Below are 14,184 nucleotides of genomic sequence, written 5' to 3' on the forward strand. Positions count from 1 at the left end.
ATATATTGTAAGTTTCAAAACTACCATTAGAAACACCTAAGACTTTTTTTTTCTTTTTTGCTCCTCATCATCAACTCAAGAATATCTAGTGTAGCTTCAAATTATGACCTCAAAGCCCCTCTGTGGTCCCTTTACAGATCATGCCCCCCCCCCTTTCGCCCCTTTGCTCCTCATGGCCCCCTAAATTTCTGTCGTGGCCCACTTTGGGAAACCCTGATATAAACAAAACAAAAAAATAATATTGAGTTACAACTCGCTAAGTATTTTTTTACAACAAACAAAATTTTTAACCCTCTGATTCTACTAACATTCAAAATTTATCTATAGTGGTTTACATATATAAACTGTTATATAGTCTTAATATAGAATAAAATACATTAATACTAACAATATAAAATTTACCTATCTACGTTCTATTGATAATACTAAAAATATAGATTCAGCACTCAAAATTTATTTTACAATTAACAATAAAGCTATAAAAAAAACCATGAAAATGAGTTTGACATTTCTTATCCTTACTCTGTCAAATCTTGCTATTTGAGAAGAAACCAATAAAGTTTGGTTTTGATAACTTTTATATTTTTCCATATTTCTTCGACTCTTGTTTAGATGATTTGAATGTAAAATTGCTTAAGTAATACCAACTTGAAGATAATGAAAATAATTTTGTTACAAAGACAAAACTTGAAGTTTTTAAAGAAAAATATATTAGTTTGGAATTATCAAGTGACAAAAAACCTAAAGGTTACGGCAAAAAAAACGAAATTGTAATAGAAAAAGACGGACTTCGTTCTTATACATTGAAAGAACTTTCAAAGAAAATACATTTTCCAGAAAATATTTATGTTGAGAATCTAAAATCAAGTTTAAATTAAAACAATGAGTTAGTACTAAGTGCTGATAAAATATACAATTTAAAAAAAAAAGAATACAAAAATGTAATAAAGGTTCAAAAAAAACCGACAACATATAAAGATAATAAAAATTCTGAAAACTTAGAAAGCAAAACTGAAAACAACACAGAAAACAATTTGAAAAGTACAAATTAAACTGTTTGTATTATTGTTTTTATAAATTTAGATATGTTCTAGTCGTTAAATGCTTAAAACTTATTGAAATCTTCTTTTTTCAAATGTATTTACAATTATTTTGTGTTTTTATGAGGTTCTTTTGTTTATATTCATTAACTAAAGTAGTTTTTTTCTGTGTTATATTTGTTTTATGTATCATCAATAGAATTATAAAATGAAGCTAATTGTCTTCCTTAATAGATTAGATTTTATATATGAATAAACGTGTTTTACTGATAAAATAACAACTTTGTTATAAAATTGTTATTCAGGTAGAAAAATTATAAACAAAAAGCAAATAAATAAACAGGTATTAAAATATGTTTTTTAGTAATGAAAAAATCAAACAATTATAACTAAATAGTTCAATAATTGAATAAGATTACCGAAGTAATGAATATTCATAGTGTAAAGCAACTAATCTTGCCAATAAATCAGATACGGCATCGTAAATAATAGGTTGGTGTAATTCGAAGTAGACTTTTGCAGGACACTTTGCTTTTGTTAAACTAGGTACTTTATAGGTTAATTATGTTTAGAGAAAGCTCTACTAGTATGAGCCAGAAGATAACAATATAAAGTTGTACAGTTAGAGTTTATTAAACACACACTGTTTCGAGGATTAAGCAATGTTTATAATAAATAACTGCACATTACTCAATAAACCAAATATTTGCACCTGTAGGATAATCTAATGAAACAAAAAGCTAATCAAGATCATTTATTTATAAATTATAGTTATTTACATTTCTCTTAGTCTTCAGCATTCAATAACTACAATTAACTTCAAATCTACTACTGTTTTATTTTATTACCCGGTTTTAGTAGGATATACCGACCTTTTAAAATGATAATAGAATAGTTAAGAAGTACTTAAACAACGACACTTTTAAATGCTTTTCAACTTGATAGTGCATTAAAAAAACATACTAGTAAGGCTTGTGGTCGGTAAAAAATTAATTAGGAGTACTATTGAAATTTACGTTAAGTATAAGAGCTTTATAAATGCATAATTTAGTAAATAGAAAATTTATATTAACTTTATAACTATTCAAAATATAAGTTTAAGCGTTTGTTAACAAAAGATCCTAGCGAAACAAGTTCACTGGAAAATATAACAACAACATATTATAAAGTATCCTTCTTTTATTATTTGACATATGTTTCTGTGTGTTAAACGAGTCAACACACTTCAACTGAGCTCTGTAAAAAATAAATACTGCAAGGGAAGAATAGAAGCTAAAGTAGGTATATACATGTTTCTATAAAAAATAAAAAATAATTGCTAAAAATTTTTATAGGTCAATGGTTAATAATAGATAAAATACTTAATGTTAAATCCGACTGTTATAAAATATTATATAGTTTGATAACAGTCGGATTTAAAACTAAGGTATTTTAAGAAAAACTACGTTTTTTTATAATTTGCTATTGCATCCACTACTGTAGAATAACATTAACAATCAATAATAGTTACGGGTAATTTTACTGTAAATTAGTTTAAAAGTATTTTATATATCACTAATTTTATTAATACTTGGATTAAAAGGATTAAAAGATAAACTATAGTTAAGTTTTTTATAAGTACGTGTGAAACAGAAATAAATTAATATTTGACTTCTGTTACAAACAGTAGTGCGGACTGTAATGAATAAGTCTGTAGTTCAAAACTGAGTTTAAACGTAGAAATAATTTCAATGACTACATTTATACTTACGTTTTTACCTAAAGTTATTTTCAATAAACAATAAAAAATACTTTTCTGCACTTGTAAAAGCTAGTTAACATTCACAGCAAGCTAATGATCAAATTTCTGATATTCTAAATGTTAAAATAGCTATATAACTATAGATAACTAGACAATAGAAAATGTCTAATAGCAAAGTTTACAATTTAACATGTTTCGATATTCATTATGCTGAACTTTTCTAAAAACAGCAGCTATTTTACTTAACAAGGGTTATAGTTTAAATTTAGAAGTAAACAAGCTTAATATAGATGCATTAAATTGTAATTAATTTTAAGTGTATATATGTAGTCAATTAAATTAAGTTACTGTTTTTTATGGCTTAAACCTTTTATTTATATACCAGTATATATTTAAATATAATTGTTAATACATTAACAATAGTTTTATATACCTTTTTGAAACTAAACAGAAAGTTTTATGTTTTTACAAAAAATTAAGAAACTTCAGAACTTGAGTAACTCCAATTATTGAATTAATGAAGAAACTGTCAACCTGTTTATTTTAAATTTGTTTGATAAATTTAAGTTTGAAACACCAAATATTTCTACACTTTTACAGGCTTCTATAAAACGTTTATCATAGTTAGCTCTAATAAAAAGTTTGCAGGTAAAATTGTTATCTTATATTAAGAATAATATGATAATAAGTAATGATTTTTTAACGTTGATTTGTGTAGATTAAAATATATTCAGAATAGTTCAGATGTTTTCCAACTATTTGCAAAATACTTAGTAATAATAAAATTTACTTTAGAAAAATATAGAAAAGGTAGTAGTTTAAAACTTTAAACGCTAATTTATAGCAAGTCATATCAAACCAAGTTTTGCTTGAGATTTTAGTTTTAATTGACTTTCATATGTTCCTAATCCACATTTGTTTTTAGACTTTTCATCGCAAACTAAAATTATAGTTTGACAAAAGATATTGTAGCGAATGTACCAGCAGTACAGTACAAGTAAGTGTAGAATATTGAGTAGAAAAAATGGTTTGGTTGAAGTATAATGACAAAAGAGATGCATTTTACCTCGTTAAGTGTAAATATTATGACGAGTGAGTTTTAACAATTTACTGTAGTTTATGATGCATTTTCTAATTAGATGAATATAATTTATTATAAATAGTTTTTATTTTTGATAAATTCTTAATTTATATACTGTGTGATTGGAGTTGTTTATAATTTTTAAAACAGAATAGTCATACTAAAACGCATATTTTTTAATTAATTTAGTAAACATACTTTAATTTCTATCTTTATACTTGTAAGTTTAGTTTTTCTTTAACAAAAAAAAGTGTATAAATTAATTAAAATGTCACTATAAAAATCAATAATATTAATATCAGAAGTAAAGTTAAAACACTAACAAATCGAAATAGATTATATCTAAAAAAATATTAACAACATATCATTTACTAGTTTCACTATGTTTATTAAATTGTACAAAAACTTGCTTAAAAGGTATTCATATTAGTTTTTTTTAACTTAATTATAACTAACTATATACAAAAAAATATGGGATTTACAATTTAAGAAAACTAGTATATATATTTATCTTATTTAGTATTTTAGTTTGAAATTTTTTATATTACATATAAAATGCTTAAGTATTATCGTTGTTAAATTTGATAAATTTAAAAAACTATCTTCAGATTATGATCAAATTATTTAAATTGGTAAATTACTGTCATTAAAAAAACGATAAATATGGACAGGTTTGATAGTGCACAACTCATTGCAAATTTGTAATACGCATTTGTTTATCAATAAATTAAGTTAACTAGTTGTAAAAGTGGTTTATTGAACAAAAACAAAAAATTGCTCAAAATTTTTTGGTTTAAGAACCTGGATACGCAAAAAGACCTCTCGGTAATCGAGATGCATGTAGATAACTGGGTTCTATTTTTTATTAGTTCATATATTACGTGAGAGCCAAAAAAAAAATTACTTGTAATGGTTTGGTCAGGATCTTGAATAAAGAACAACAAGAAATGACAAAGCAGATAAAAGAAGGTCCTCCCAAAACGATTCAGTGAGTAACAACGGTCTGACCGCTGGTGTAGAAGCTGTACAGATTGGTAAGGAATTTTAAAACTCAATTTTGCTAAGCAGCATTTTTTATATTGCTAACTAGTATTTTTGACTTGATTTTAAATTATCAAAATTTTACAAGTTTTTTTTGCCCTTTATCTTTTTGTTAAATCTGTTAACATTACTTAAGTTTATATTTATTTACCGTTTAAGTTATTCAGTAATTTTTATTACTACAGATTAATTTACTTGAAATATATACTGTTAGAGCAGGGGTCGGCAGGCAGTTGGTGCTCGCGGGCCAAATTTCAAGTTTCCAAAATCTTCGCGGGCCGCAGTTTTAGTTTTAGTGATATAACAAAAAAATGTTTTTGTTAAATTATAATTTTTCAAGACTTTTATCTACATATAAAATACCTATCTAAGTTATACATATTCAATGGAGTAAAATTTTCATAAACTAATATACTCAAGACTTGATAAGTATGTACTATTTTTAAATGTTAACAAGGTTAACTTAATTTTTTTTTTTTTTACTTACAACCTAACTCTCTATAAAAAACCAAGCTTTAAAACCATCTATAAGTCACTTTTATATATTTTTTATATTGTCAACCACTTTTTAACTGTTGAAAATAGTTTTTGTGTTTTAAATAATTCTCACTTTTAAAAAAGTTCAGTAACTAATTAACTAAATAAATTTAATACCTATATGTTATGTAGAAAAATATAAGAATCTTTTTACATAATTAATGCTTAAATATTTTACAAAATACCTTATTAATAATTAATTAGTCTTTTACATGGTTCCCACTTTTAAAGCAAAAATGTCTGAATTACATAAAACCAGCCTGAGTTTATTAAAAGTTAAAAAAGCCAAAAACTTGCTTTGAAAAAACAAAGGCTTTAATACTTAACTAAAGTATTATCATAATAAAAGTAGAAAATATTTAAAACGAAAAGTAAAGATTATAATTAGAAAACTTAACTACAGCCATAAAAACTATTCTGAGAATTCAAAGATTTATTCAAAGTGTTTGAAATAAAAATTTAACACGTACACCTAAGTTTTCTAAAATTTCTAAATAGGTTTAACCAAGTGTAAGTTTTTCAATTATGTAGTTTGTTTGTTTGGCAGCCCTGTTTTAAATAAAACTCACGAAGTATAGAATATAGTTATAGCAATTATTTATTGCTTTGTTTGCAATAAAAATATTGCTTACAAAAAAGAGTATATTAGAAATAGAAGACGATTTACAAAAGTCACAAAACGTTTATTAGGAGTTGTTGCGAAAAACGAAAAAAAACAAATCTCTTAAGTCTATTTTAACAAAGCACACTATAATATTCAATAACTACAAACTTATCAGAAAAATTTGTCAAGGTATGTTATAAAGAAGCAAACGTAAATACTTCAAAGGGGACACCGCTTAGATTTGAAAACTTTTTTAAAGAACTTGTGTTGGTGGTAGTAAAAGTTTTGTGTTAATTTCTTCAGTAACAACAAAAAGTCTTTTTTAGGCAATTTCTGATATTTCAAAGTCAAATAAATCAAATTAGGACTTTAATCGATCTATTAAGATGAAAGCGAAAACAAATGCTGCTCATCTTAAAATATTTATTTGAGGTGTTTTTACTAACTTAACTATTATTTAAAAATGTGGTTTAAAATGAGCATCTCTGTATATTGATGTGCATAGAAATAAATTTAAAACACACAGAAAACTTGTAAAAAATTTATGTCAAACAAAAAATATTTGTGCTATTTTTAACTCTTAGAAAGAATGTAAACAGTTTTAGGGCTGACAAAGGTTTTTAAGAAACTTTTTCTAAATATATTCCATTTTTTTAAAAGTGCAGATTTTTTAGTCTATTTTTAGTATAAAATTAAGTTTGAAGTTAAAAAACTGTCTAAATTAGTATAGCAAATTAAAAAGATACTGTAAGGCGACTTTAAATGTGTTTTTTAATAAATAAAATTGTTGAGAAAGAAAAACGTATTATATGATAGATCTTTTGTGTAAAGTCGAATGTTCATTACTTTACATGTAAAAATTGTATAAACTTAAAGTTTTAGATACTTTAGCCTAAATTGTCAAATTTTAAGTTTTTTCAAAATTCAAGGTTTTCTAGCACCAATGATTGTTCACATTTATATGTAAACAATAATAAAAATTATATCTCCAATTATAGCAGCTGCAAGACTTAAAACTTAACATATATCATATTTAAAACCAAAGCTGTTAAATGAATGAAACATACATCATAAGTTTACTCTGCCACTGTTCAAAGCAAAAAATCCTGTCTGACTGATCAAAAAACTATCGTTACATTTTAGAATAAAAAAACAGTTTAAGTCAAAAACTGAAAAATTGCTAAACTTGACTGATATTCTAAAGGTTTATAAAGTAGCCTGACTTAGTCTGAGTGTGTAACAATGTTAAATTGTTTATTTGCTTAAATTTAAACAATTTTGATTAGAAACTCACAGACTCAACAAATTTATCATCCCTAAATCTAGTTTGTATTAAATAGGTATTTCCAAAAAAGATCATTTGTGTTTATAAGTGTGCATTGAAATGTAAAGAAAATAACTTAAATTTCCAAAAAGTTTTGTTTGTAAAATTAAAATTTATACTAAACAGAAACTAATTTAGTTATATCATATTAACTGTTTTAAATGTGTCTGTATACTCTTAGATATTGTATGTAAAAACAATTATAATTGCAAATTATGCTTAAATTGTACTTAATCTAACTTAAATATGGTTTTAAAAGTGGTCTAAGAATGAACATTTCTGCACATTGGTATGCATAGGATATAAATTAAAGTGCACAGAAAACTTATACAACATTCAAAATGTGTTAAATTCTAAACAAAACAAACCATATTTTGTTACTTTTAATGATTTTGTGTACGCTTAAATATAGTGATAAAATATCTTAGGTGTAATTACATACTAAACAAAATATATAAACTGTAAAGAAAAGACATTTTTGTTGATTATTGTGCATTTGTACACAAGGGAAAACATTTGCATTTTGTTCATTTACTTAAAAGATGTTATATAAATAACTTTTAAATACATTTAAAACTGTTTATTTTTCAGACTATAATTTGTTATTGTAAGAAGTAAGTTATTATAAAATAGAGAAAAAAACACAGCTCGAATGCTAATCTGTATTTTTTACATTTTTAACCCAAAGCAGTGAAGCCTTTTAACAGTATCAAAATGTTATACAAGGACTTCAAATAAAACTAATAAAATTAAAATAAACTACGACATTTATACCATAAAAAATTTAACTTAGATATTTTTTTGCTCAGCGGGCCACATTTACATGCTCGCGGGCCGCATAAATTTCTTTCGCGGGCCGCATTCCATTCAGAAAAAAATTGTACTCGCGGGCCGCAGATTGACCCTTCAAGGGTAACAATCTAACAAGAGTAAGCTATCACTAATTTTTTTTAAACTGTTATAACAGTTTTTTTGAACCTTGTAAATCAAACAGATGAGTCAAAAAAAGTAGAAACCAAAAGGACATAAGTTGTTTTCCGAACACGAACGCTGGGAAGAGAGAAAATTAGTCCCTTTCTTCATTCAAAAAGTTCAAATTTTGGCAAAGAAGCATAAAGAAGCAATAAAAAAATTTGGAATCGAATAACAACCTTACTTTGATCGTTTTTCAAACTTTTTGTTCGGAAATATGCATTTAAGCATAAGTCGATATCTATAAAACACTTTGTGTTTGTACAATTCATTTTGTGCTAATTTCTTTTTGATTGTTACTTGTATAATTTTGATTGCCCCTTTAGTTGTACTTTGATTTACGTTTGTTTTGTTATACTTCGTGAGTATTTAAGTTATTTTCGAAATGTAGCTTAAATTGTGAAACAAAATTATGTAATGAAAACATAGTTTTTTATTACTTAATTTTAGCCAACTTATTTTTAATGTTGATTATAAGATTTGATTAGAAAAATATTTCTAAATATTCTAATAAATTTTAGATATTCTAAAGCTAAAAAATTTATGTCAGTGTTTCTTACTGTTGGTTACTTAACAATTAAAATTATCACAATTTAATTTCTTAGTAAAATGTTTAGTTGCCATATCTCAAAGTAAATTATATTTGAGAAAAATAGTAAAAATGATTGTAAATCTAACAAAAGTAAAATAATGCAAAAAATAAAGCGATCGTAGGTTATTGATAATTCTACAATCGTTTTTTTTTCTATCCTTTTCTTTTGATATATGGCTTCTTAATTATTTTAATTTTCTTAAGAATTTGAATTATGGGAATTTAATTTGTCCAAATTTGAATAGACATGCATCCTTCACTATAATAGGGAAATGTTTTTATAGATTAAATTGTTACTTACTTAGCTATTAAGTATTGTACTTTTTTATTGAAAACAGTTAAACTAAGATTTTTTGTAACTATATCTGCAATAAGGCATTTAAAGTAGACTGAAATTATTGCAATATTTAAAAGAAAACTAAATTTTCTGAGAAAACTCAAAAAATTAGTTGTTTATATATTTTTAGGTTTTTTACTAAAATGAATTAACTTCAATGATTAGAAATATATTTTAAGAAGTAACCAAGTTTATATTTTGTCTAAACTAAATGCTTCCATATTAAATTGAGCTTTTAGTTTAAGTTTTTGGCATACAGTTTCTATGAAATAGATCACGTGATCAAATTTAGTTACAGTAACCTTTCGAAAATCTACGTAATTTTCTGATTACGCACTCTTGTTTAGCTACGCATTTAAGAATTATAAGAAATGCAAGAAAAAAATTAAGATTAAATATTTTTGATAATGTACAAATTAAAAAAGAAACATGATTGTTTTGTTTCCAAATTTGAAACAAAATGTTATAGTTTATCTAATTTATTTAAGTTAGCTTTTTAGTTATTAGAATTATTTAAGCTGTAATATTTTTTTACAAAAAATTTTTTTACAATTCTTAAAAAATTTAATATAATACTATAGATTGTGACTTTTCAAATTATTCTTTTAAATTTGACTTTAACTTCCTACCTATTTTTTTGAAGTAATTTAATCTACAAAATTTGAAACTTTATTTGAAAAAAAAGGTTAAACTTATACAATACTATATAAGTATATTGAAATTGTAGCTTGATTGTAAGAGTTTTGAAAATGATGGTTTGGAAAACTCTTTAAGTTAAACTTTTAAGACTTAAATCCTGTTGTCGAAATGTATAAAGAAAAAAAGTTAACTAATTATATTAAAATATGTTTAGTGATAATTATATTAGTTGCCTGGTTGTGTAGGGGCCTAATATTGGATCAAAACCCAGTGGTTGACAAGTATACGAAAAAAATACATATTTGTAAAAGATCAATAAAATTCAATAACATTTTGTAGAAATTGTTGAAGTTTCACTAAATTAATGTCCTGGTCACGTTGTTAAAATGACATGATAAGTTTTTGTTGACCTAAAGAATCAAATTTGAAAAAATTATTGTACAAGTGTCAACCTTACAATATTCAACTTAATTATCAATTGCTATGTAGTTTAAAAAAATATGATGTGCTCTACAACGACTTAGTTTATAAAATAAACTATATGTATTTAATAAACTTTTGGTTTGATATTACAGAAACTGAAGTGTCTAATATTATTAAGAGCTTAGATCCAAACAAAGCCAGTGGTGAGGGTAGTATATCTGTAAAGATCCTTGAAAAGGTAAACAACTTTATATCTCCAACACCAAGTGAATTAATTAACCAAGCATTTTATGAAGTGTATATCCAAGTAGCCTAAAACTTCCTAGGGTGATACAACTTTTTAAATCAGGATCAAAAAATTTACTAGGAAATTATAGACCCATTTCACTTCTATCTAATCTAAATAAAGTAATTGAAAAAGTACTCTATGATTGGCAGTACAGTTTTTTTTTTAAACAATATTTTAAGTAACTCTCAGTTCGACTTTGTCAAAATTTGTTGAAGGGGTACTGTCCAACTTTGGTAAGGGAATGCATTTTGTGCAGTCTTTTCGGATTTAAGTAAAGCATTTGATAGTGTAGATAGAAGTATCTTACTCAGGATATTGGAATGTTATGGTGTAAGAGGCAATATGCATCTACTAAATTCATATCTAAAAGGAAGGAAACAGTTTTTTAGCTTTGGAGGATATGAGTCAACCTGTGAAAAAATACCGCAAGGCTTAGTGTTAGGACCGTTGTTATTCGTAATACATATAAATGACTTACAGAATATCACTAATTTTAACGTCCTAAACTTTGTAAATTATACAATGTTATACAAAACAACAAAAGGCACATACCTAAATGACAGTAAAAAATTTAATAAAGATCTTAGTAAGGTAACAGATTGGCTTATGGTAAACAAACTAAAACCAAACCTTGATAAAACCAGAAGTATGTTCTTGACAAGACATAAAAGGTATCCGTGGTGTGTAACTCGATACCAAAAGGTTTTTTCGTGCACATGGTCCTAGATCTAAGCATTTGAGCGTTTTTATTTTGTCGCTTAATAAATAATTGAATGCTCTACATCAATCAAAAAATATAGATCTTAATGTACAAATAGGTAAAACAATTATTAAAAAAAAAAGTTATAATTGTTTGAAAATAATTATAGACAGAAATTTAAATTGGTCAGAACATGTAGAAATTATAAAAACAAATTTATAAAAAACATTGGGTAAATTATATAAAACAAGACATTTCTTAAATGAAAAAGCTCCATATCTAACCTTTAATTCTTTGATTATGAGCAAGGTTAGATGGGAACGGGTCAATTTTGCACGAGCGTCCCTTTTGCACGAAGACACTTTTGCACGAGGGGACACTTTTGCACGGCGACTCTTTTGCACGAGCGTCACTTAAGCACGAGGGGACACTTTTGCACGGCGTCACTTTTGCACGAGCATCACTTTAGCAAGAGGTGACACTTTTGCACGGCGTCACTTTTGCACAAAGGGTCACTTTTGCACAAGGGGACACTTTTGCACGGTCGTCACTTTTGCACGCAGGGTCATTTTTGCACGGTCGTCACTTTTGCACGCAGGGTCATTTTTGCACGGCAACACTTTTACACTTCAAAACTTCTGCACGACGTTACATTTGCATGGCGACATTTTTGCAAAGCGTCGTTTTTGCACAGCGTTATGTTTTCACGGATATACGTATGAACTGCGAAAATTTTAAACAATCAGTCAATTTTGAACGGAGCTTCACTTTTGCACGCTTCTAATTTTTAGTTAGAAGAATTTTTATTAAACAACGCAAGTTGTATTGAATGAATAAAATGTGGTAGTTATATAATGAAATTTTAATGTAAAGTTTTAATATGAAGTTTTATGTAGAACAATATAATAACGTACCACAATGCATTAATAAATATTTATAATCTTAAATTAAATAAACTAGATAAATACACACTCTCTTATTTTAAATAAAAATAATTTTGAACACTTTAAATGAAAATAATCTGATTTTTTTAAACTTTTAAACAGAAAGATAAACTTAATTTATTAAGGCTTTAATGACGAATCTTAAGTATTATTTTTTACTTATATTCTCTTGAGGTTAAAATTAGCATTATATAGTTGTTAAACAAATATTTCAAGTTTAGTTCAATATTAAACAATTGTTAAACTAAAAAAAAGATTTAGTTAGTTTATGAAGTGTAAAGGTATTTCAGATTTTACTTGATGTTTATTTTATTTATAATTAATTTAGCGTGAGAATTTAGAAAAAATCTAAGCTTAATATAGAACTTGCTTTTACAGTTTTGCATAACGAAAACAATTTTACAATAAAATCTGATTATGATAAAGCCTTAATTTTATATAAGGCCTTTACGAATTTAACAAGTTAATAAAAACAAAATTTTTAAACTTATTGATGAAAACAGTCTAGAAGTGCAAATTTTTTTATAAGCAATGATGAAATAAATAATTATATCTTATAAATTTGAAAAACTTTAGAATAAGTAGTACGTTTAATAAAATACCCAGGTATGAGTCTTTTATAAATAATTTTATTCTATCTTTTCGTTAGTTTGTTTCTAACATTAACTTTTACTGTTTAAGATTTAAATCGTTTATTTTTTACCTTTAATATAACTTTTTAATAAAATTTTAGTTTTCAGTGTCTTTTTATGCTACAGATTTGGTACTAGCTAAAAAACTTTTAATCGGCCTGCATGCAAAATTGATGTTCCGTGCAAAAAAGTCATCTTGCAAAAATGTCGCTGTGCAAAAATTTCATGGTAAAAATATGACGTTGTGCAAAATTATCGTTGTGCAACAATGCTGCCGTAAAAATTGTAATAGTGAAAAAGTGTCGCCGTGCAAAAATGACCACGCGTGCAAAAATGACGACCGTGCAAAAGTGTCTCCTCGTGCAAAAATGATGACCGTAAAAAGTGTCTCCTCGTGCAAAAGAGTCGCCGTACAAAAGTGTCCCCTCGTGCAAAATAGACCCTTCGTGCAAAAGTGTCCCTTCGTGCAAAAGTGACCCTCGTGCAAAAGTGACGCTCGTGCAAAAGTGACACCCACCCGTTTAAAAAGTCTAAGTAATTTTGGAAAGTTCCAGGATAAACTTAAACATTATTCATTAAATAGTGATTATCAAGGTCATAGGTGATCATTACTATTTGTTTATTTACTTTTGTTAAGGAAGTTAATAATAGTTGTCATCTAATACACAAAAACTTGAGTTCAAAAGTTGGTTTGTTTGGTTACAATAACAGTGGTTCAGTCTAAATTTCAGCAAATAATATCTTTGTATTATTTATTAAGACAACTATTTTGAATTAAGTTCAGAATGTTCACAAACTTCTTTATATATATTTATTTATTTGTCTAGTATGCCCATATAAAAGTTAAGTAATAGATGTACCTTTCAACAAAGAGTTAAGCATATATATAAATGGTAAGCTCAGACTACTGTCTCAAGTAACTTATATCAGTTTAATCTAATGTTCTGAGAATAGCTAAAAGATTATTATTATTTTTATGATTACAAATTGTATTTGCTTCTTTATAGTTACATTTTTGGGCTTAAAAAAGTATAATATATTCGAAAAAAACAATAATTTAATAGAAAAAAAAATCCTGTTTTTGTTACTTAACATTGTTATTGATTTTTTTTCCATTAAGTGCACAGTGTACAAAATTATTATTCATACAAGTTAAATTGACTTTATGGTTAAATTCACTTTTTTATAATATTTCTATTTATTTATTCAAATATAAAGTTTTTAAAACTTTCTTTTCTAATATATTAATCAATCATTTAAAAAAAAACCTTTTAGCATAAAAAATACT

Source organism: Thalia democratica, chromosome 3, assembly GCF_965202585.1.
Source record: "Thalia democratica chromosome 3, ktThaDemo2.hap1.1, whole genome shotgun sequence".
Lineage (NCBI taxonomy): Eukaryota > Metazoa > Chordata > Thaliacea > Salpida > Salpidae > Thalia > Thalia democratica.